Genomic DNA, 22948 nt, shown 5'->3' with positions numbered 1-22948 from the left:
TCCATGGCCAGCTGGGACCATTCCCACCATTCTAAGTCTTGTTCTTCCTAAGCTGCTCTCCAGAAATATCTTCAGAAAGCACAGGCTGCTGGAATCCGAATTCAGGCTGCTAGGTTCTTGGAGGAACAGAACAGGTGTGCTCCTTCTCAGAGGACTCCATCTCTGAGAGCCTGTATGAGCCTGGCCACCACTTGAGCTAGCTGATAGATTAGAAACTAAGTTAGGCAAACAAAAGTTGCTTTTATTTGCCTCTTTTTTATTTTCTCTTTATCATTTACATATTATTTGGATTTTCCTTTCCTTTTTAAAAATAATTTAACGCTTCCTAAAAGGTATCATACAAAATCTTGAGATTATAAGCACCAGAATACTTCATTTGATTTGGTGTTTTTAAAAGGTTTATTTCTTTTTTTAAGTAGGCTCATGAAACATAAAACATGCAAGGATAGTTCTGGTTTCAGGCAAGGTTTTATCCAGTACCTGAAATGCAGTCATCAAATGTGATTTCTCTTGTGTTTCTTGTTCCTTTTCTCTTGCTATTGGCTTTGTGTTATAACTGAAGGATGGGTGCCAGGAGTTCAAGGGTTACAGCCAGATCCCAGCAATCCCAGCAAAGGCTCAGTTCCACAAACAGTCCAAGTCACATGACACCCCAGTCTACAAATAGCTAGCCTGGAGAACTGATTGTACAGTTTGGATTAGGCCAATAAGGCTTATCCCTGATGTTGAAGATGAGATCATGTCCACCTAGCCCATAAGAGTGAGGGTAGAGACAGCTAATGTTCTGTCACAGGAAGTTCAGGGCTCTGTCATTGAAAGTTTGCCAATAATCTTGACACGAGCCTACCTTTTGGGGGCTCTGTTTCTTTCCTCTCCTCCTTCATTAGCCCTTTGTTTCATGCTTGAAGGAACTAGAAGAAAAATATACTCAGTGTTTAGTAACTGATTGCTCCTTATGTGCTAAAATTTCTATTTTCACCAAGTTCTCTCAATGAACCAGTGAATCAGAAGAAAGAGTATTGACGGGAGTGAGGGGGGTCTGATACCTAGTGTTGAGTTTCAGCTCAGAGACTCCAGATAACTCACTTTGTGGACATGGGGTTGTTTGTTGATGCATTAATAAGATAGACTACATGATCTTAAATGGCCTGACATCTCTAAATACTGTAGTTTCCTTTTTTAATGACACTGTAACAAGATTGCAAAAGTTGCTCTATACCTCCCAGGAGGTTTCAACTACAGCCTAATTTCAAGGAAAAAGTTCTTTCTAGGACAGCAGCTTCGACATTTTAAAAGGGAGAAGGTGAGGAGCACTGTGTGTGTATGTGTATGTGTGTGTGTGTGTGTGTGTGTGTGTGTGTATCTTTAATTTGTAACAAAGCCTTACAGACAGGTGCAAACAGTAAATCCTCGCTCGTTTGCAACCCAGAACTCATTGCTGACTATGAGATTTTGGTACATGTAAGAAGGAATGTGATTCCTATGACAGTTGGAAACATGGAGGTTTGGTAACTCACAGGTTGGCTCTGAGAAGAAAGTTGATGCAAAAACTAAAAAAGAATAAAAAATAAATAAAAGGGAGAAGGTGAGAGTTGAAGGAAATGGAGAAGATGAGGATATTACTAAGCTATTTGAATATGTGATCAAAAAATGATCCTAAAACTGGTACAAGAAAGGAAATTGTTTCTGTTTTCTGACCTACTGAGGAGAAAGCTTGGTGCTAAAGCTATTTGGAGTTTATAGTAAATGTTGGACAATAATGGGGAAACATCTAGAGCTATAAAATGGAGTTGGATCCAGGGTGGTAGAAAAACACTGTAAATATGGAGGCTGAGGTGGAGTCAACAGAAAGCAAGGCAGAGGATTGAGGAGTCCCTGCAGGGAATGGAGACGGGAATGGCACAGGTGAGGATGGAAGACTGGGAAGGGCCCTTTTTTTTTTTTTAAGATAAGACACAGATCACCAAAATAACACAAAGAGACTCCAAGGAGAAAATCAGAAGACTCATAGAAGCTGGGCACAGGTTGTTTGTGTCTATACTCCTAGTTACTGAAGAGGCTGAGATTGGAGGATCACAGTTCAAAGCCAGTCCAGACAGGAAAGTTGGTGAAGTTCTACAATTAACCACCAAAGAGCCAGAAATGGAGCTGTGGCTCAAAAGGTAGAGCCATTAGTGAAAAACCTCAGAGACCAGACCAAGGACTTGAGGTCTTGAGGCTTGAAAGACCTACCATGCATGGGTGTGGGTAAGGCTGAAAGGAGATAAATGGGGAATAATGAAAACTGAAGGTGCCTTTCCCTGTACTGGACTTCCGGATCTCCTCTGAGAAGATACCTTTGAATCAATGGATGGGGGGTTCAGATAATGACGGTAGGTGTTGAAATGGTGACTATATAAACACAGCCCAGGCCAGACAACTTTGTCTGCTCAGTAGCATAGGAAGACAAGGGACTGGTTGGAAGTTGGAAAGACTTTTAGGAAGCACAAGAAACACAACTGTGAGGAAGAAATAAGAGACTTAACATTTGAATCTTTAAAACTTGCCCAGCAGAGCTGACAGCTGATAATTTAATTGTGTAAATTGCTCTTTAGAAGCATGCTGAAACCCCATGTCAACATTAGAAGAAAGAAAACTAGACCAAGTTTATATAAGATAAACAAAATGGGTATTTGATTTATTTAGTCTCTCAAGAGACCATAAAGGCAATATTTTCTTTTCATCTCCTCATTTTTTAAAATTCATTTTTATTGTAAAGCTGATGTATAGTGGGGTTACTGTTATATAAGACAGGTAATGTGTACATTTCAATCTGAACAGTGTTATCTCGCCCCTCGTTTTTTCCCAGGATTTCCCTCCTGACACCCCATATAGTATGCAGTGAGCATCACCATTGAATTGGTTTATCCTTTGTCCCACCATTTCTGTGCTTCCCCTTACTCTCCCCAAACAAGATAAACTTTCAAAAGGTACAGAAATCAAAATAGGCAATTTTAGGGCTAGCTCTCTGGCGGGAGGCAAGTGTGAACGACACACACACAGTACATACGCCGGGAGGACAAGCATGAGCACGTCTCTTGTTTATTGTTGCACAGATCAGGAATTATATAGTCCCAGCACCCCAACCTCCTGAGCCTCCTCTGGCCAGTCACCTAGCAGGGAGTTGATGTAAGGCACTTGAAGCAGGTACCCATTGGTCCTTCGAGGGAGTGGAGGGAGCATGGACAGCTCATGGCTGGCAAGCCAGGAAGACATGCCTATGGGCTACATCTCCACGAGCAGGAAGTGTGCTTCGACTGCTACTCCAGCTGACTCAGCCAGACCTGACCGGCTCTACCCACAGGCAATAAAAGAGCAAACAAAACAAAATAAAAGGCCAAATATCCAAAAATCTCTTATTTCTTGGAGTTCATTCTGATACACATCATTTTACATGATCTTATGTACATGATCATATTAAGCCTTTGTGATTTCCTCCTGAGAATATCTATTTTTGGTCTTACTGGGTGAAGGCTTAGGGTCCTGTTTATTATGTCCAAGTGTAATTTTTTTGTATTTTACCTCCCATTTTTTTTCATTTGTAGATTTATACACACTTTCTGATTAATACAAATGAGGAAAATCATGCAGCCTATGTTTCTCTGGGTCTGGCTTACTTCACTCGGTATAATTGTTTCCAAGTTTTCCCATTTCCTTACGAATGATACAATATCATTTTTTCTGATGGCAGTATAGAATTTTATTGTGTACAGATACCACATTTCTTGATCCATTCATCCATCCAGGGGCATCTGGGTTGATTCCATTTCTTGGTTCTGGTAAATAATGCTGCAATGAACATAGTTGTACCTGTAGCTTTAGTGTGGCCTTGTTCACGGTCTGTTGGATAAATGCCCAGAAGTGGAATTTCTGGGTCATAGGAAAGTTTTATGTTTAATCTTTAGGAACCTCAATACTGTGTTATAGAGTGGTTGAATAAGTTTATATTCCCACCAACCTTGTAGTAGTAGTCTCCTTTGTCCACATCTCTATCAGCATCTGTTATTCTTAGCTTTTTGATAATGGCCATTCTGTCATGATTTTCATTTCTTTTATGGCCAGAGATGTGGCTATTTGCAATTCTTACTTTTTCCTTGGAGAAGTCTCTCATTAAGTCTTTAGCCCACTTATGAATTGGGTTGTTCTTTCTCTGAGGACTTGCTTTTGGGGAATTTAATTTTTGAACTCTAAGTATATTTTACATATAAAGCCATTGTCTAATGCATAGTTAGTAAAGATTTTCTTCCATTCTGTGTGCTTTCTCTTAGTTTTGTTAACTATGTCCTTTGCCCTACAGAAACTCTTGAGTTCGATACATCCAATTTGTGCAGTCTTTCTTAGAGTTGTTGTCATTCTGGATCATTTTTTAGGAAGTTTCTACCAGAATCTAGGAGACCAGTATTTCCCCCTAGCCCCTTCTGTAATATTTTCATCATATCTGGCCTTACACTGAGATCCTTTATGCATTTTGGAATTCATTCTGATGCAGACTGATATATAAAAATCTAGCTTGTTTTCTGCACATGCATAGGTAAGTCTGCTAGCACTATTTGTTGAAGAGACTATCTTCTTTGTTTTTGTCTCCTTTATCATATATTAGGTGGTTATAGGTCTGTGGGTTCTAGATCTTCTATTTTATTCCATTTGGTCCTCAGGCTTATTCTTGTGCCAGTCCCAAGCTGTTTTTATTACTATTGCTTTGTAATAGAGTTTGAAATTTGTTATAGAATTTCTTCCAAGATGGTTCTTCCTGCTAAGGATTGTTTTCACAGTTCAAGGTCTTTCATTATTCCATATGAAATTTTGGATTGCTTTCTATATATCATTGAAGAATGTTGTTGGGATTTTGATAGGGATTGCACTAGATAGCTTTGGGCAATATCGCCATTTTCACAATATTAATCCCTCCAATCCAGGAATGTGGAAGATTAATCATTTCCATAAATCTGAGTTAATTTCTTTTTTCTGGTTTTTAAAGTGTTCATCATAGAGGTCCTTAACATCCTTGGTTAAGTTAATGCCTAGGTAGGTTTTATGTTTTTGAGGCTATTGCAAATGGAGTTGCTTTCCTGATTCACTCTCGATTTTCTCATTATTGTCATATTGAAAAGCTACTGATACTTGAGGGTTGATTCTTCTATGTTGCTAAAGCTTTAGATCAGCTCAAATAACTTGGGGGAGAAAGCTATAGGGTTCTTTAAATACAAGATCATGTCAACTGAAAAGAGGGATAGTTTTACTTCTTTTTTTATTCCCCAATTTGGATCCCCTTTATATTTTTCTCTTGCCTTACTTCACTTGAGAGGAATTCCCATATTATCTTGAAGAGAAGTATCTTTCTCCTGATTTTAAAGGAAATGGTTTTAACTTTTCACCATTAATTATGATGCTAACTGCAGGTTTGTCATGAACCGCCCGTATCATATTGTCATCTCCCCCATTTTGCCTGGGAAAACATTTTAGGGAGCTGGCATTGGTGGCTCATACCTGTAGTTCTAGCTACTCAAGCATCTGAGATCTAAAGATCAACATTTGAAGCCAGCCAAGGCAGAAACGTCCATGGCACTCTTATTTCCAATTCATTACCAAACAGTCAAAGTGTAGCTGTGGTTCAAGTAGTAAGTAGCAGCCTTGAACAACAAAATCCAAGTGAAATTATGATGCCATGAGTCAAAGCCCTAGTAGTGGCACACACACACTAGAAAAAAAATTGATAGGCCTACTGGATCCAAGTTTACCAGGGGAAGAGGATATAATCTTCCTCAGGAGAAAATCATTAACTTCCATTAACCATTGAATGTTGTAAAAAGAAAAGTGACAGATAAAACTACAGATTTCAGCATTATCTTAAAGAAAGCTAGAGAAGAAATCACTACCCCCTTTCTTATGAGAGGAAATGACCAATTAAGAGGAAGTTGAACTCAGTGCTGAATGTCTGAAACACACAAGCATCACTGTCTACGTGTGAAGCAGAATAAATACTGGGATACTACAATTTGCTTCAGTTATATTTCTGAGGTCTTTAACTATTTGTACAAAGAAGTAATCAGTTAACAAATGAGTTTATTAACACAACACATCTTAATCTACATCACCCCTTTTACCATTCACTGCACTTTGAATACCCACCCCATCTGGAGATCAGGCAGCTGTGTGCTCTGTGCTGCCACCTTGTGGAAAGAGACAATAATTTAACGTGCTTTGAGAACTGTCAGAAAAGGAAAACTTCCTGTTTCCCAACATAAAAGGGAAGAAAGAGAAAACATAAGGGCCCATCCGGTCCAGACTTCAGCACAGCAGCCACTAACCTCCCAGCAGCTGCAAACACATTCCTTCTTACATTGTCCACTCCACTCCGTAGGCTGTGGGGCCAAGCATCACTCCTCATGCTGAGCACTGAAAGACGGCAGATGGTTCCCCAGGCATGCACCCCACTAGCACGTAGCCTTTGCTGTGGTTCCAGTGCTGGCAGGAGAAGTCATTCTTTTCTAGATATAAGCTTTATCCGCCTGCAGTCCACTGCACTTCCGGACTTGATGATAACTAGGTAGACAAAACATGGCACAGGAAAAGACAAGACAAGTTAAAAGGATTCACCCAAGTCCCTTCCCATGCTGTCACCTACCCAAGCACCAAGTCAGCTGGCCAGCATTGCCACAGGCATGGCCAGTGCCAGTAGATGTGCTATGGAGTGGGAGATGTGGTTCTGATTCCCAGTCACAGTAGAGTTTGTCCTTGGTCCTTTATTTCTCTGATAAACACCCCTCCAAGGTAGATTGTCTCATGAACCCAGTTTTCTTCGTTCTCACCCAACAAAGGGCAGTTGAGAGTCAGCTTGGGTTTCCTGTTTTCAGGGCCAACTTGCTGCCATACCTTGTTGTCTCACTCTAGTAGCAAAAGGCCAGAACAGACCTGCAGTGGATCATTTGACATCTCATGCAAAAAGGATTAGCAGATAGTTAGAAGACTAAGCCTGCTCCTATTGGGATTTGGAGCAGAATCTTTAGACATATTCCCTGCTGAACAACAGTATTCTATTACTTACTTAAAAATTTTATTAAGTCATCTTGAAAGAGAAAATGAAGAAAAGACTATAATTCTACATAATATTGTCAAAGATGGTACATTATCTATGGCTTTAAGAAATAAATGACTTTAAAAACCCTCCAAATGATTTATAAATCAGAATCATTTTTCCCTTGAGAACAATCCAGAAAGAGTAAAAGTAGTCACTACACTGTCAAAATATTAGCCAAGCACTGGTAGCTCACACCTGTAATCCTAATTACTTAGGAGGCTGAGATCTGAGGATTGTGGTTTGAAGCCAGTCTTAGCAGATAAATCTGAGAGACAGTGTTTCCATATTCAACCAGCAAAAAGTCAGAAGTGCAACTGTGACTCAAGTAGAAGTACAACAACCTTGAGTGAAAAAGCCAAGTAAGAGTGTGAGGCCCTGTGTTTAAGTCCCAGTACTAGTGTGCATGCATACACACACACACACACACACACACACACACAATTCTATCCAAGAAAATCACTCCTTGGATCATTTAGATTGCCATATAGCTCTGAGAGGCTCAGATGAAAGATCCCATCAAAGTTATTAATAAGTAACACTTGGTGGCTATCTCCTTTGTTCTTTTAAGCAGGCATCTGCCTACTCTATTTTGTTCTGCATATTTCAGACGTCAGCGATGATGCTTTCTGAGACAACAGCAAATAAACCTTGAAGATGAAACTACATGTGAAGGGAAAAATAAACAAAAATCCTAGGAGCCTAATGGTCCCTTTAAAGGACTTTGGAGACGCGCATGCACTGTTTGCCCACTAAGCACACTCAACTGGTGGCCAAAGAGCCATCTTACTATGCTACTCCTCCAATATTGTATCACACCTTCAATGCCTTCAACAGAATACACATTCTGTGACTAAGATCCTATTTATTATGCTGTCCAGCTGTTGAAAACCTTGTTAGTGTTCTTCCTTCTGTTCCCTAGCATCCCTAAGCTGTGTCTGTGCACACCACCACCCTCTCGACAGTCTCTCTAGACAGCCAGCACCTCCCTACATCCTCTGTGGACATTCTACAGCTGTCCATTTTGTTTACAAGTCTGGGAATTTAGTCCCCCTTCTCTCCAGAGTTGGCCCTTAATTGTGAAAGGCAAGGATGAGAACATGAATACCTCAGTTTCCTGAGTGTGCTAGAAACCACCCTGAGTGGTTAACACTTGTCTTTTGAGCAGGTTGAAGCCAATGTTATTGCAATGGGATTTGAAATACGTTCACAAAGTTCTTGACATTCTTCACTTCAAAAGGTGAAGCCTAATTTCCTTCTCCCTAAATGCAGACAGACTTAGTGACTCACCACGAAAGAAGTGTTGCTGCTATGTAGCTTCCGAGGCTATGTCATACTCAGAATGGTTTCTGGCCAAGCACTGGAGGCTCATACCTGTAATCCTAGCTTCTCAGGTGGCTAAAATTGAAAGAGTAAGATTCAAAGCCAGTCCCAAGCAATGTAAAGCATTTCAGCATCCAGTAGACATTTTTCCCTTTGCATCTTGCAAGAGAACCATGGTCTCGGCTGGTCTGCAGGTCACCCAGGATAGGCTGCAGGTGGAGGGAGAGACCACATGAGCTCTGGCTACATGTAAGTCAGGCAGACGTCCATGCTCAGATAGAGGCTTCCCCAGTTGTATGTGAACTTATATAAATGTCTGTATGCTTAGAAGATGGTGTAGTTTCTTTTTTTTAATTTTTGGATAATATATAGAGGGGTTACAGTTACATTCATCAGGCATTATTTCTCACACATTGATACCTCCTCTCATGTTTTTGTTCCCCTTTCCCTCCTCCCACCCCTTCCCAATCATCTTGTTTTTCCCCCTTCCTTTTCCTTTCTCAAATAAACAAATAAGTGTATACACAATATACCAGGTAACCAAGTCAGATACAGTAACAAAATGAAATTAACCATAAGGGCAAAAAAGGAGAAGAGAAATAACATAGTACATTAAGAACAACAATCACACAAGATAAAGCTTTTGTTTCTATATCCTGGAGTTCTTTCATTTAGTCTCATCCTTACGTACATAGCTATTGTTTGTAATCCTCCACTACGAGAATCTTAGACAGGTACCAATTATTACCAATGAGAGAAAACTTTAAGCCAATGTCCCTTTAGGTCTGGCTTACTTCACTGAATATGATTTTTTTCCAAGTCTTTCCATTTCCTTACAAATGGGGCGATGTCATTCATTCTGATGGCAGCATAGAATTCCATTGTGTATAAATACCACATCTTGTTGATCCACTCATCTAGTGAGGGGCATCTGGGTTGGTTCCATATTTTTGCTATGGTAAATAATGCTGCAAAGAACATCATTGCGCTAGTGGCTTTAGCCTGTCCTTGTTTCTGGACATTTGGGTAAATTCCACAGAGTAGCTCTATGTTTAGTCTTTTGAGGAATCTGAGGATGGTGTAGGGTCTACAAAACCCACACTCTGTTTAACCTCTTCCAAGGAAGAAGAAAATAAGACTAAAGATAATCATGGTATGTTTCCAACGGGGAACTCAAGGCCTTGAACAACAGTCAGACTATCATGACAACTGTACTACACTATCAGCAACTACACCACCATTGATGACCAAGAACAAAATCCACATAACAGAAACTGATAGTACAAGACGTGGCTTAGGCAAGTTTTCCACCCCTAAGATAGCTGAAAAATTAGAGTTCTTTTCCTTATAGAATTATCTGCCTTTATTGTGGCTAAATTTACTTGAAAATAAATAATCAGATAATATGCTAAAAGAAGCAGATAGAAACATGGTATGGAATATATGTGATCTACTTATAAGAAAACTCATCTTTCAAAAAAATGTTGCCAGACACTGGTGGCTCATGTCTATAATTCTAACTACTCAGGAAGCTGAGATCTGAGGATTAAGGTTTGCAGCCAACCTTACAGGAAAGTCTGTGAGATTTAATCCCCACCAAAAAGCCAGAACTGGAGCTGTGTCTCAAGTGGTAGAGTGCCAGCCTTAAGCACAAAAGCTATGGGACAGCATCCAGATTCTGAGTTCAAGTCCCAATATTGGTACACATACACAAAAAAGAAACATTAACACGTTTGTATTTAATCTATAAGCTGTCTCTTCAAGAGGAAGAAATCCTCCAGGAAAAATTTGCTAACAAGTGTGCATATCAATGTAAGTCAATTTGTTTTCAGTAAATTTGCATTCATTTTCCAAGTTTTATTTATGTTTTTTATGAACGAGAATATATTAGTTTCTTACAGCTGCCATAACAAAATACTATAACTTTTGTGGTTTATACAACCGAAATTCATTTCCTCACAGTTCTACAGGCAAGAGGCACGAGATCCAGGAGCTAGCAGGTGTGATTTCTAATAAGGCTGCCTCTCCCTCCTCCCTCCTCCTCCTCTCCTACTCCTCTTTCCTCCTTCCCTTTCTCAATCAGCTAGCCAGGTCTCCCCGTGTCTTCACATAGACTTTCCTCTGCATGTCTGTGTCTGAAGCTTTTTCACCAGGATAGTACTTATATTAAAGTGGGTTTACCCAGAGAGAACTTATATAATTTTGTCTTCAAGTATAATCTCTTTCTGAGGAACTGAGACTTAAGGCTTCAGCATATGGAACAGAAATCAGACTGTAATAGGCAGAATTTTTCCACTATTATGATTGAACTGAGGTCCTGGCATCTGATAGGCACATGCTCTACCACTAATCCATAGTCCCATCTCAACAGAAAATGTTGGGTAATTCAAACTAGCTTTGTCTCTAAAATAGTTCCTTACAAATGAGATTTTGCTGGGTAGTAAATGTTTCTTTCTTTTAAAAACAGGATAAGACAGTTGACAGTCAGATTGCAACAGAGCCAAAAGAAGAAACATGATATATAGAAATTCACCCCTTTGTAAACCTGGAGATGAGGCGCAAAACTTCTGATCTGGAAGGGCATCTGGAAATAACTCACCTAGTTTGTCCTTCCCTTCTCTTCAATGCAGCAGTACTCAGCCTGATTCATCTCTGCTCTTCCCCCTGTGATAGGGTCACCATAACAACACACTCAGCCAGAACAGGGCGGACTCCAATTACACTGATAGATGCTTCAGCTGCACTAATCTTCATGACAAACAGGAGACTGAGCTGTCACAGGATAAGGCCAGCAAGTCCTGATAGTCAGGGAAGACCCTGAGAAGAAAACTGGCCCAAGGTGATGTTCCTAAGTCTCCAGGCAGTTCTGCTCCATGAGTTCTAGAGACAAAGTTATCACACCTCAAAGTTTGGTCTCTGCACAGCCTAGTCACAGATCTTTTTGTGCCTGAACAACTATTCACAAATCAGGGGAGTCATCACTCAGTCCGTTGCTTCCATTTTCCAAAGTATTTGTGAAGAGTCTTACCATGTCATTTTTAGGCACTGATGACTCAGAGAGAACCAAGATCCCATTTCTTCAGAGTCCAGTGAGAAATACAATTAAGCAATTTGCTTCAAGGGACATCTGGCCAAGGTGGGAGTTAGAGAAACATCAGGCAGGACCACACAAAGGAAGTAGCCATTGAGCTTAGGCTACAGAAGGAATGGGAATCTCCCTGTTCAAAGAAGGGAAAGAAATATGACTGTGCTACATTAGGATACCATAACCTTCTACTCAAATAAGAAGATCAACAAAGCGTTTTCCTTCTGGAGCGTCTGGGACTGCATCCATCTCTTTCTTCTTCCAGTTGTTGGCTCTGAGCTGCACCATTCCAACCAACTTGGTTCCTATAGTGTCCTGGTGATTATTGTCAAGGCCCTTGTCATTTAAGAGAATCACCCCAAAATGAGTTCCTTAACTTAGTCTCACACAGGAAGTTTGTTTTGCCATATGAGGGAAAATATTTACAGGTTTCAAGAATCAGAGCATGCACACATGCTTTGAATGAGACTCCCCCTCCAGTCCTTGCTCCAGAAGTGCTGGCTTTTTGTTCTTTTCATTAAACACTACATCAAGAACAGCACTCTCTACTGGACAGAAGAAGGCTGCAGTGACGGAACAATGATGCTGCAGACAAAGCAAGAAGCTGGACTTTTATTTAATCTGGATGCCTTGGGAACTTTGCTGAAAGTAGGATTCCAACTTCTTTGCCAGATGTAAAGATTGAATCATTAATCTGGCCCCACAATGGGCAGAAAATGTTTCCAACTCAACTGAGAGATTGTGCCTCAACTCACATCCAATCATCTACCCTCTGAGAACCAAGGGTGAGAAGGTGGGGAGGGGGGACAGAGTGCCAGAGTTCCCATGGTGAAGACATGATGGAAACACTGGGAGTTTTATCAGTTTTCTTCATCTGAGAAATGTCCTCCGATGCGTCATTACATTCCCAGATCCACAACTGATAGCCAGACCAAGGAATGTGTAAAGTCATACAGTGGAGCTGAAAATAGCCAGACTTGTGAAAAACCCAGAGCAGGGAGAATGAACTCCCTCTGGAGATGGTGAAAGAGATAGTAAAAGTTATCACAGACACACAGACACACAGACACACAGACACACACACGCACAGAGAGAGAGAGAGAGAGAGAGAGAGAGAGAGAGAGAGAGAGAGAGAGAGAGAGAGAGAGAGAGAGAGAGAGCGCCACATGTACTGCACAGAGAGGGAAAAAACCAATCCCAATCCTAAAGTGCTCAGGGATTGGAGGTGTGCGTGGTGCTGTGAGGAATCAAGAGAGCAGCCAGTGCATGTTTCCAAAGAAGTTGTCTCTGTGTGTGTATTGCACCTGATGAACCAGTGGCGGCCTGGCTGGAGAGGGTCCTTCCAGAGGTGTGAGACATTTAGTACTTCAGACTGATGAAGTAAAAATTTTTTTAAACCTTAAAAAACAAAGCAAAAAAAAATCAACACTAAAAAGAGCATATGGTAAGGTGCTAGGTTCCTATTGCTTCTGGGCCTAAGTCCTAAAACTCAGGGCCAAAGGGAAGAATTAAATTTGGTTTAACATGTGCACACACAAATACAGACGCACTGATTTATTCATTTATATAAATCCAGTCTGTAGAGGATTTTTGAACCTAAGCTGCCTCTGCTAAGAAAGCAGCAACTATTTAAATGAGCTTTGGGGGAAGGACCTGAAGGAATGAATGCACGTTCCTCAAAGTGCAGTGCTAGGATTAATGCTGACTTGAACTTGATCTCAAGTCAAAAAGGCTTCCTGGCCTTCTGTGCTCTTTGCTGAATCTTGAAAATCTATAATATCATTCTACCTCTGATAGGGATGTGAAATTGTCTGTGTGAAACTTTTATATACCTGATTGCTTGATTTTGTCATGCAAATTTCCATTTTAAAAGAGGCCAGATTAATTTCATCTCAACATCAAGACCACATCGTCTTTACCCATGAGTCCTTGTTTCACCAGGTTTCAATATGCCTCGGTGGCTAAGGATACTTCCTTTGCTGACCCACTGTGCTAAGTCTAGCTCAGAGAGTCTTGTAGAATCCATTGACATAGGCTATGTGTTAGCAGAAGGAAGTGTGGCCTAAGTTGGACTCCTTAACACTTTCCATGAAGAAAAGGATATAAAGGAAACTATTTTTTTCCTATTCCTTTGCTTAGTGTCTCACTCTCTATAATGTGTCTTGCTTTTATTCTTTTGCTTAAAACAATAGACCTAGGGCAGAATTTTTATCAGATGAGTTCTGTATGAGGCACAGAGTTATCAAGAAATAAGCAGTTATTATCACATATCACAAAACAATTCCAACTCTTTATTTGTCAAACTTTGGAATCTTTGTCAGGCCACTAGTCATAGAGCGTTTTCTGGGCTATGAGCATGATTTTCTGGCCCTAACTAGTCATGATATATATGGCTTCTTATGCCTACTAAAATGTCCAAGGGAAATAAAACTAGTTTATGGGGCTTGGCACATTGTAGGTCATGAAAAACGAAAAAGAAGAAAAAGAAGAAGGAGGAGAAGGAGGAGGAAGGGGGGGAGGAGGAGGAGGAGGGGGAGGACGAGGAGTAGGCAAAGATTGTGCTTGTTTTGGTAGCATTTCTAATTCTGAATGAAAAACTTGCCATTCTGTGATACTTCAGTGTCCGAGTCCCTGGTGCAGAGCTCCAGGCTCCCTTCTGTTCCTCATCAGAGCTTTGTTACCCCATACTCTACATTCAATGGATGCCGCCATGTGGTGCTCACCCCATGATGCTGCTATGAGGCAAGACTGGTAGAGTGATGGCAGCACTTTCTTCTGCAGCACACATGTCCTGCTTAGTATTCCTAACTAACATCCAGCTTTGCATCCGAATTCTACATCCTTCAAGTTCAGATCAAAGTAGTGGCTGCTCCCATTTGCAATATGATAGTGTCCTTGCATTCTGAGGGGCACAGGCTGTCTAGATCACATAATCTTTCATATGACCATAACATATATCTGAGTCTAGTTCACATTTACACATGCAGGTACACCTTCCTTCCTTCTTTCCTTCCTTCCTTCTTTCCTTCTTCCTTCCTTATTTCCTTCCCTCCTTCCTTCCTTTCTCTCTCTCTCTCCCTCTCTCTCTCCTCTCTCTCTCTCTCTCTCTCTCTCTCTCTCTCTCTCTCTCTCTCTCTCTCTCTCTCTCCCTCCCTCCCTCCCTCCCTCCCTCCCTCCCTCCCTCCCTCTCTCTCTCTCTCTCTCTCTCTCTCTCTCTCTCTCTCTCTCTCTCTCTCTCTCTCTCTCTCTCTCTCTCTCATCTCTATCTCTATCTCTCTCCTCTCCCTTCTTTCCTTTCTTTCTGAGAGGGGTTGTACCCATACTGGGGCTTGAACTCAGGTCTTCTTAGTCTCACTTGCCTTTTTCACTCATGCCTGGTGCTCCACTGGCCTTTTGCTGGTTAATTAAAGATAAGTGTCACATTTTTCTGCCTGGTCTGGCTTCAAATTGTGATCCTTAAATCTCCTGAGTATAGGCATGAGACACCAGCACCTGGATACACACATTTTTCTTACTGGGTCACATTTTAATATAGTTTTTTAAGTTTTATTATATTTAAACATTTGTAGAAATGTTTCAATTCAATATATCACTTTATGAACACAATATATCTTGATCAATATCACCCCTCCCACCTTTCTCCTCCATCTCCTCCTGCCAAACCCATCCATCTCAAGTAGAGTTTTTACCTATGTTCCATTCTTACTTGTGTTCCTTAAATATTATGACTGAAAAGTATGTGTGTGTGTGTGTCAGGCGCTTTTCAGTGAATGACTGATGGACTGGAAGCCTGTTCATTAATGCAACACCCTTGAGTAAGAGCTGCTGGGTATATTTAATTCAAGGTGTCAGAACAACCAGCAGATAACATAATCTTTGCACTGACTGATGCATTCCAGTGAGTAGGGACACTGGATCTGATGGATGGTGTGTTTCTAGATAATATCCCAAGCTAACTAAGATGACTGGTTCTAAAAAATCAGGCAAGAAATGGCCTGCTCCGACGGCCTTGGCAATCCAATGGGAACCACCACATTAATCACATACTTTAGACATTTAAGAGCCATATAAAATCCCACAGGTTACAAGTTATACTAAAATAAGAAAGGACTGAGGATTTTCTAAGTTTTGTTTTTGCAAAATATCTCTTCTATCTCGAATTATATCTTGTCTATGAAACAATTTTCCTGTGCGCTGGTACTCGACCTCAGGGTCTGGGTGCTGTCTCTTAGCTCTTTTGTCAAAAATGGCACTCTACCAATTGAGCATAGTTCCATTTCCCTTTGGTGATTAATAGGAGAAAAGACTCTCCCAGATGTTATTGCCTGGTCTGGCTTTAAACCTTGATCTCATCCTCTTGAGTAGCTAGGATTGCAGGTATGTGCCACTAGCAATCTTTTTTTTTAAATTTTGAATATTTGTGGTAAAAGGAGATATGACCTAATGAATTAAGCATCCAATTAGATCCCTACTTACGACCTTCAATGGAAACGAAGATGAATCTCATTCATGTGTTCATTCATCAGAAGGAACACAACAAGCTTGAACAACTCTACCACTGAGAATACATCCACAGAAATGTATGTGTGCCACTGGCTGCTTACTGACAGCATGGCATGTTTTTGTATGGGGGTGCCACCACATTAACGTCCTTAATTGATAGACACACATTTTCCACACCACTTGAACTTCAAACACAGACTTCAATGTCCTTTCCACATAAAGCCCTAACCACTAACATGCCTCACAAAGACCCACTAAAATATGAACGCACTTGACTACATAGTGAACTTAATTACTAATATTCCTTGGTAAATCAGATACACTATTAACAGCATAATAATGAGGATGCATAGAGGCCCCCTAGTGTGACCAGATGCATGTGTAAACTAAATAAATAAATTAAAACTGCCATGCTAAATAAAGTTGTCCTGCCACCTCTGCTTACCATCTGTTTCTCGTTTGCTCAACAGTTTTCTCTGAGCCTCCTTTCTCAGCTCCAAATAACTTTAGCTGGTTGCCTGCTTTACGTGCAATGTAGACCAGCCCAGGAGTTACCTTTGGCATCCCTTAAGCTCTGATTTAGATATCAGTTCCACAAACAACATCCCTGCCTTCATTCTGCAACTTTTTGGTCTCCCATTCTTTTCATTTTTTTAAAAAAAAGAAATAGATAAAAGCAGGCAAAGGAAAAAAAGTAAAGAAAAACAAAAACATTTTCCCATTGGAGGGATGTTAATAATGGATAAGTGTTAGATTTGGCAATAAATTATTGTCCAGATGAAGGGAAAACAATGACAAATTAGAAACAGATTTATTCACACTCAGTACATTAATGAAAACTTTAGGGGAAAAAAAGAAAGAGGGGAAACTAAACTGTGTGTACTATGTGGAAAAAAATAATGGCCCAGCAGGCCTACTTTTTATTAACAACTCATCAGTAAGCAGGTTGTAATTCATAACAAAGAATTCACCCCAAGGAACACCACATGACTGTGAGCTTTTTGAGTTTCCTAAGAAAATACACATGTTGTTCTACTTGGTTTCCTTTCAATAAAACCCACCAGTTAGCACTTCATTTTCAAGCTGTTCTGACAAATCAGGTGAGTTAGTTTTGTAGAAAAAACAGAAGCCAGTTTTTCAGCTGAGAACTTTAGGGAACTTTTTAAAATAACTTAAAAATGTTCCCAAAGCCAAAGAAGCCATGATAAAGGTTCAGAAATGAGTTTCTTTGGAGTAGTTTGAGAGAAGGACAATCTTAATTCGATTCATTCATTTTTCCCGAGAAATATTTCTAGGGACATCTCTTGCTCCTCAGGTATATATGTCTGGGAACTGAGAGAGGAGCTATGTGATTTCTATGTTTGATCATACCTCAAAACAGGATTAAGGATTTTCTGAAAGCCTTTTCAAAGCCCTCTCAACAGCTCCTAAGTAGAGGACTTAACAATGACAGTGGTGGGGACTTTCTTCTTCAAATGCTGAACTAAACAAAGTCATGGAACCTCTACAATATGAAAGATCGCCTCCTAATTTCCCATAAATCCATTGAAGACCAAGTTCATGCTTCTAAGAGTACGTACATTCTGTCTTCCTTCCTGTAGATAGTGATCAACACCCTCTCTGACTTTTCCTGTCTTCTAGAGATCTCATCAGCCTCAAATACCCATTTCATTTCTGAAGAAGCCTTGCCTAATCACTCCAAATGAATGAACATAGATTCCCCACTCCCAAACCCCCTGACCCTTCCCTGCCTCTCCACTTCGTTCTATGTTCATTCCTCTTATCCTGCCTTGGATAAATTTTCATGTTAAAGAGTTCTTTAGGAAGGAAGTTTTAGGAGATTTCTGGGGGTAAATGAGCCACCATTAGCTGTCCTGGACACATAGTTACACACAGTCATGTAATCAGTCCCAGCCCTGAGCTGTCAGCAGAAGTGACATATTCTGGTCATCTTATCCCTCCACAGCCACCAAAGGGACCTTGGATTGAGATAGTCATCCATAAGGACACAGGTGGCCCGAACCTTGAGGCTACCTTGTCTAGAGGTGCTCAGCCTGCAGCCTGCTGACAGAACTCGAAATAGGCATGCACTCTCTTTCTGTGTCTCTGTCTGTCTCTGATTAGCCTCTGAGAGTTGGACCTATTGTAGCCTGATATTTGCTGGCTCACTCAGTGTGTGATCTAACTTTTGATACTGAGAATTATGTACTTGTTTATGCTCACTCCCACTTTCAATGCATAAGACTCAGTTTGAAATTCAGATTTCTGAGGTCACTGACTTTTTTTCATTTCTTGGATATGATTGCAATTTTAGTTTTAATAGAGAATTTCTTAATTGTAACTTAACAGCATTTTGATGTGAGGATTTTTTTGTATGTGAGCAGGTGTCTCATATGGAAAGGTTAAAAACACAATGTGTATGTTTGTCTCACTGAGATCTCTCAATCTTTCTATCCCTCAGTCACTGACAGTGCTGTCTAGAACAATGAACTATGAGGAGGCTGAACATGAAGACAGTTGCAACAATTTTCCCTGCTACAAAGGCATCTGCTAAAGTGCCACAAGGGACAAATAGGGGCTTAAATTCAACCCCTGTTCTGCCTTATGCCAAATACTAACAAAAATTATATGAATAATTTATTCACCTAACGGGGAATCTCTTTTTAATTTCCAGAGGTAGCAGTGCTATTTTCTTCCTATTAAGAATGCTAAGTTAAGCTGAGGCTCTAGTGGCTCCTTGAGACTCATCTCCAATAAACTACTTTAAAAAGCCAGAAATAGCACTATGGCTCAAGTGGAAGAGCACTTGCCTTGAGCTTAAAAGGAGCTCAGAGACAGTGCTCAGGACAGAATTCAAGCCCTAGGACTAGCAAAAGAAAACAAAAACAAAAAAAAATGCTAACCGCAAAACCTAGGTACATAAGGCCATATAAGATGAGGTTAAATGAAAGAATCTCCAGGATACAGAAACAAGAGCTTTATCTTGCATGATTGTTGTTCTTAATGTACTATGTTCTCTTGTCTTTTGTTGCCCTTTGGTCAATCTCATTTTGTTACGGTATCTGACTTTGTAACCTGGCATATTGTATATACGTTTGTTTATTTATTTGAAATAGGAAAGGGAAGGGGGAAAATAAGATGATTGGGAGGGGTGGGGGAGGAAAATGGGGACACAAACATGAGAAGGGGTATCAAAGTGTGAGAAATAATGCATCTACTATCTGGCTAATATAACTGTAACCCCTTATACATTATAATAAAGAAAGAATGCTAACTTAAAACATTGACAGTGTATCAAGTAGAAGAAAAAGATAAAGTAGAAAGAAAACATCAGGGGGAAAAACTGCAGTCATTTAAAAGAATGGTGCCAAATTCCTCATAAAATATTGAAAATTCATTTTGACCTTGATCTTAGCAAAGAAAAAAGGAAGGAAGCAGCAACGGGAGGGAGAGAGGGAGGGAAGGAGGAAAGCCAGGGGGTAGGACAGAAGACAGGGAAGAGGAGGCAAGGGAGGGAATGGGAATGAATGGGAGTGGGGGAAGAGATAGGAGAAAGTAGGGCAGGAAAGAGGAGATTAAAAGGAAAATAAGGGGCTGGGAGCATGGCCTACTGGTGGTGTGCTCACCTAGAATGCACAAGCCCTGAGTTTGGGACCTGCTTCCCCGGAACCACATAACATAGAAAAAAGTAGCTCAAGTAGCAGAGCATTAGCCTTGAGCAAAAAGTGTCCAAGGACAGTGCCAAGGCCCTGCGTTCAAGCCCCAGGACTAGAAACAAAACAAAATTTAAAAGGAAAGACAGAGGGCCAGGAGTGTAGCCTAATGGTAGAGTGCTTGCTTTGTGGTAGAGTGCTTACCTAGCATGCTCGAAGCCCTGGGTTCAATTCCTCCACACCACATACATAGAAAAAGCCAGAAGTGGTGCTGTGGCTCAAGTGATAGAGTGCTAACTCAAGCCTCAGGACTGAGTTCAAGACCCAGGACTGGCAAAAATAAAAAAAGAAAGGAAAGGAAGAAATATATAGTACTTATAGCAGCTAACTTCAATGTCAATGGTCTGAAAACAAATGACATGATGTTTTGATGACAATACCAGACAACTAATGTTTGTCTCCACAAGACTAATGAAATAAAGTTCTTACCATTTGTTTTCATTAAATATTTGCATAATTTAAGCACTTCAATTCCTGAAGATTTCTTTTTTGCCAGTCCTGGGGCTTGAACTCAGGGCCTGCACACTGTTCTTGGGCTTTCTCAAAGGTAGCGCTCTTCCACTGGAGCCAGAGTGCCATTTCGGGCGTTTTCTGTGTATGCTGTACCAGGGAATCAAACCTAGGCCTTCGTGCGTGCTAGGCAAGCACTCTACCACTAGTCTACAATCCAGGCCCCCTGAAGGTTTCTTTCTTTCAGCATTTCATATTCAGAAAGAAGAGGTGAGCTTAACCTTGGCATGAAATTTTCCAGGCAATAGTGTAAACTACTACTTGTAAAAGAAATCATCAACCAGAATGGATTTGATCTTTTAAAGAAGACAAAATGGATTTGCCCAACCTGTCTACTCCTGTGGTTGTCTGGGTTAAATCATTCACCTTAGGGAACATGGGAGCTCAGCACTGGACAGCATCTGTGCTTGACTCCACTCTCTTCCTCCCTCAGGCTTCTTGGGCTCCCCCAACCTTAGCTTTGATCCCTACTTCTTGGTATCAACGCAGAGCCTCTATTATTTCACTGGCACACTGGGAACCATGGCTCTGAAAATGGCCCCATGACCTGTAGATACTGATGTCCTTCACTCTTGGCCACATCACACCCATTTCTGTGAATAGAAGATTCTCTTAATACCAAATCCACACCAACTTGAGTTTAACCCCTCCTTAACTGACATGTCTAGGAAGGAAGATAAGACTTCACAATCCCCCCTCCAGTGAACTCTGTCTCAAGGTCAAGAACATGAAATATAGTGTGTCTACTCCCTGTCTCCCTGCCTTTCCAAACCTGCTCATCCTATTGTCACATATAACACTTTAATCTAGCTTCTTTTCTTTTTCATTTTTTATTATCTTTAAATACTTTCACAAAGAAGTTGCCATTCAACAAAGCAGTTTATGAATACAGTGCACCTTGATCAATGTCACTGCTTCATCCTTTTCTTCAAATTTCTTAATTTTTTAGGCTATACAATGAAGTTTTACTGCATTCTTCCCCCTCTTCTCTCTTCATTCATCTACTCTCCCTCCCCTTGATCTATCCTCCCATTTTCAAATACCCAATTTCTAGTGTTTCTTTTGTTAGACAGTGAGTTAATCTTTCTAAGAAAATATACTGTTTGAATTGTACCCTGAATCTACCATATTTTGGCTATAATCCTAGCTACTCAGGAGGCCAAGTTCTGAGGATCATGATTCAAAGCTAGCCTAAGTAGAAAAAGCCCATGAAATTCATATTCAACTAACTAGCAAAAAGCCAAAAGTGAAGATGTGGCTCAAGTTGTAGAATGCCAGCCTTGAGGGAGAAGGCAAGTGAGAGACTAAGGCCTTGAGTTCAGGTTTGAGCACCAGCCCTCCCCTCCCCCCAAAAAAGACTAACAAAAGAAGAAAGTTCAATTAGCCTGTGAATGTAAGTATTCCAGCAATGAACCATTTCCTTCTTTTCCTCTACATCATGTTGTCTCTGCAAAATCTATCGTTTCCAACCTGTACTACTGTGACTTTCACTCACTTTGTACCTTTTGTTCACCTTGTACCTAGCTCCTTCAAATATTTTTTCCTGCAACTATCCTATACATTATTATGCAAATGACTTCCAACCCACCAAGAATAGTCCACTACTGTCCTGCACTACAATCTTACATATACCATGGTTCCAGAGTAAAGCTAACATCCTTAGCTCTGTCATTCAAGGCTCTCCCAAACTAGTCCTAGTATACACAGCCACTTTCCTCCCCTCCTATCTATCCTTTACATTCATCACACCAAGGTCTTTTCCTATGAGAGGATTGAAAGTCTCCTCATTAATTTTGAACCAGCGTGCATAGATATCAGTGAAAGGGCACATGTCCCATCTCTATCTGAGTCAGCTCAGACTCTCAACATACCTCCTGCTCACTTCAGGGGATGATTTTGTTCAGAGGGACTCCTTGGTTTATAATACTTCTTCTTTTTCTGTTCATGATCTATACAAATGTATAGCGCTCCATAAAAATGATTTGGAACTCCAACTCTACCACCTACTTCCTGAAAGCTACTGAAAAACATGTAAAGGAGCCAGATTGGTACCAAGGAAGAATCACATATTTACTTGTTAACACCTGTGTTTGGGGGGGAAAAAAGAAATTAGAGAAAGAGAGAAATTCACTTTAATTTCTCACGGTACAAACATACCAGTGGACCTGTGTTTGGGGATTCAAAACTACTAAGTCAGTGATCTTGGTTGTGGTAAGGTATCCAGGTGATTTCCTTGCCTAAGTTTGATCATACATTGTACAGATGATAGCAGACTAACATCCTTAGTTTCTCTGAGAACTTTGTGTATTCTTTCTTTCAGGCACAGTTATGCCTTATATAACTGATAGGGCCACACACACACACACACACACACACACACACACACACACACACACACACACACAGAGTAGGTGGGCACTTATATTTTTTATTGATTCAATGAACTACTTACTGACATTATGTTTTCTGAGTCTACTGCATGTAACATGAGCTGTCCATTGATTAGACTTGTGCCTTAATATTAGATTTGGCTACTAAAAAATAGAAGTTTGTCCCCTTAAAGCAAATTGGAACTATTGAATACCTCTCACAGCCACCTGCAAAACTTTGCTCACAAGCAATAGTTTTCAAGGAGGTAGGAAAGAAGTGCCAATTGGCAAGCTTTCCACATGGCTAAGAACAACAGTCCCCTAATGGAAG

The 22948-nt window shown here is 40.5% G+C and overlaps 1 long non-coding RNA gene and 1 other non-coding gene across 2 annotated transcripts in view; both read left to right on the top strand.

Annotated features, from left to right (window-relative positions):
• Positions 1-10987, top strand: part of LOC150059988 (uncharacterized) — a 40944-nt gene extending 29957 nt beyond the window's left edge. Inside the window, exon 3 of the long non-coding RNA XR_016536418.1 lies at positions 10905-10987. This is a non-coding gene — a long non-coding RNA (uncharacterized LOC150059988). The remainder of the gene's footprint in view (positions 1-10904) is intronic.
• On the top strand, positions 1345-1476 carry LOC150059989 (small nucleolar RNA SNORA40). The gene has a single exon (XR_016536511.1). It is a non-coding gene; the product is annotated as a small nucleolar RNA SNORA40 (small nucleolar RNA).
• Positions 10988-22948: the final 11961 nt, after the last annotated feature.

This window comes from Megascapheus bottae, chromosome 8 (assembly GCF_031878675.1).
Source record: "Megascapheus bottae isolate mThoBot1 chromosome 8, mThoBot2.hap1, whole genome shotgun sequence".
NCBI classification, from domain to species: domain Eukaryota; kingdom Metazoa; phylum Chordata; class Mammalia; order Rodentia; family Geomyidae; genus Megascapheus; species Megascapheus bottae.
Note: the sequence above shows the minus strand (reverse complement) of the source record. Positions and strands in the feature narration are given on the sequence as shown.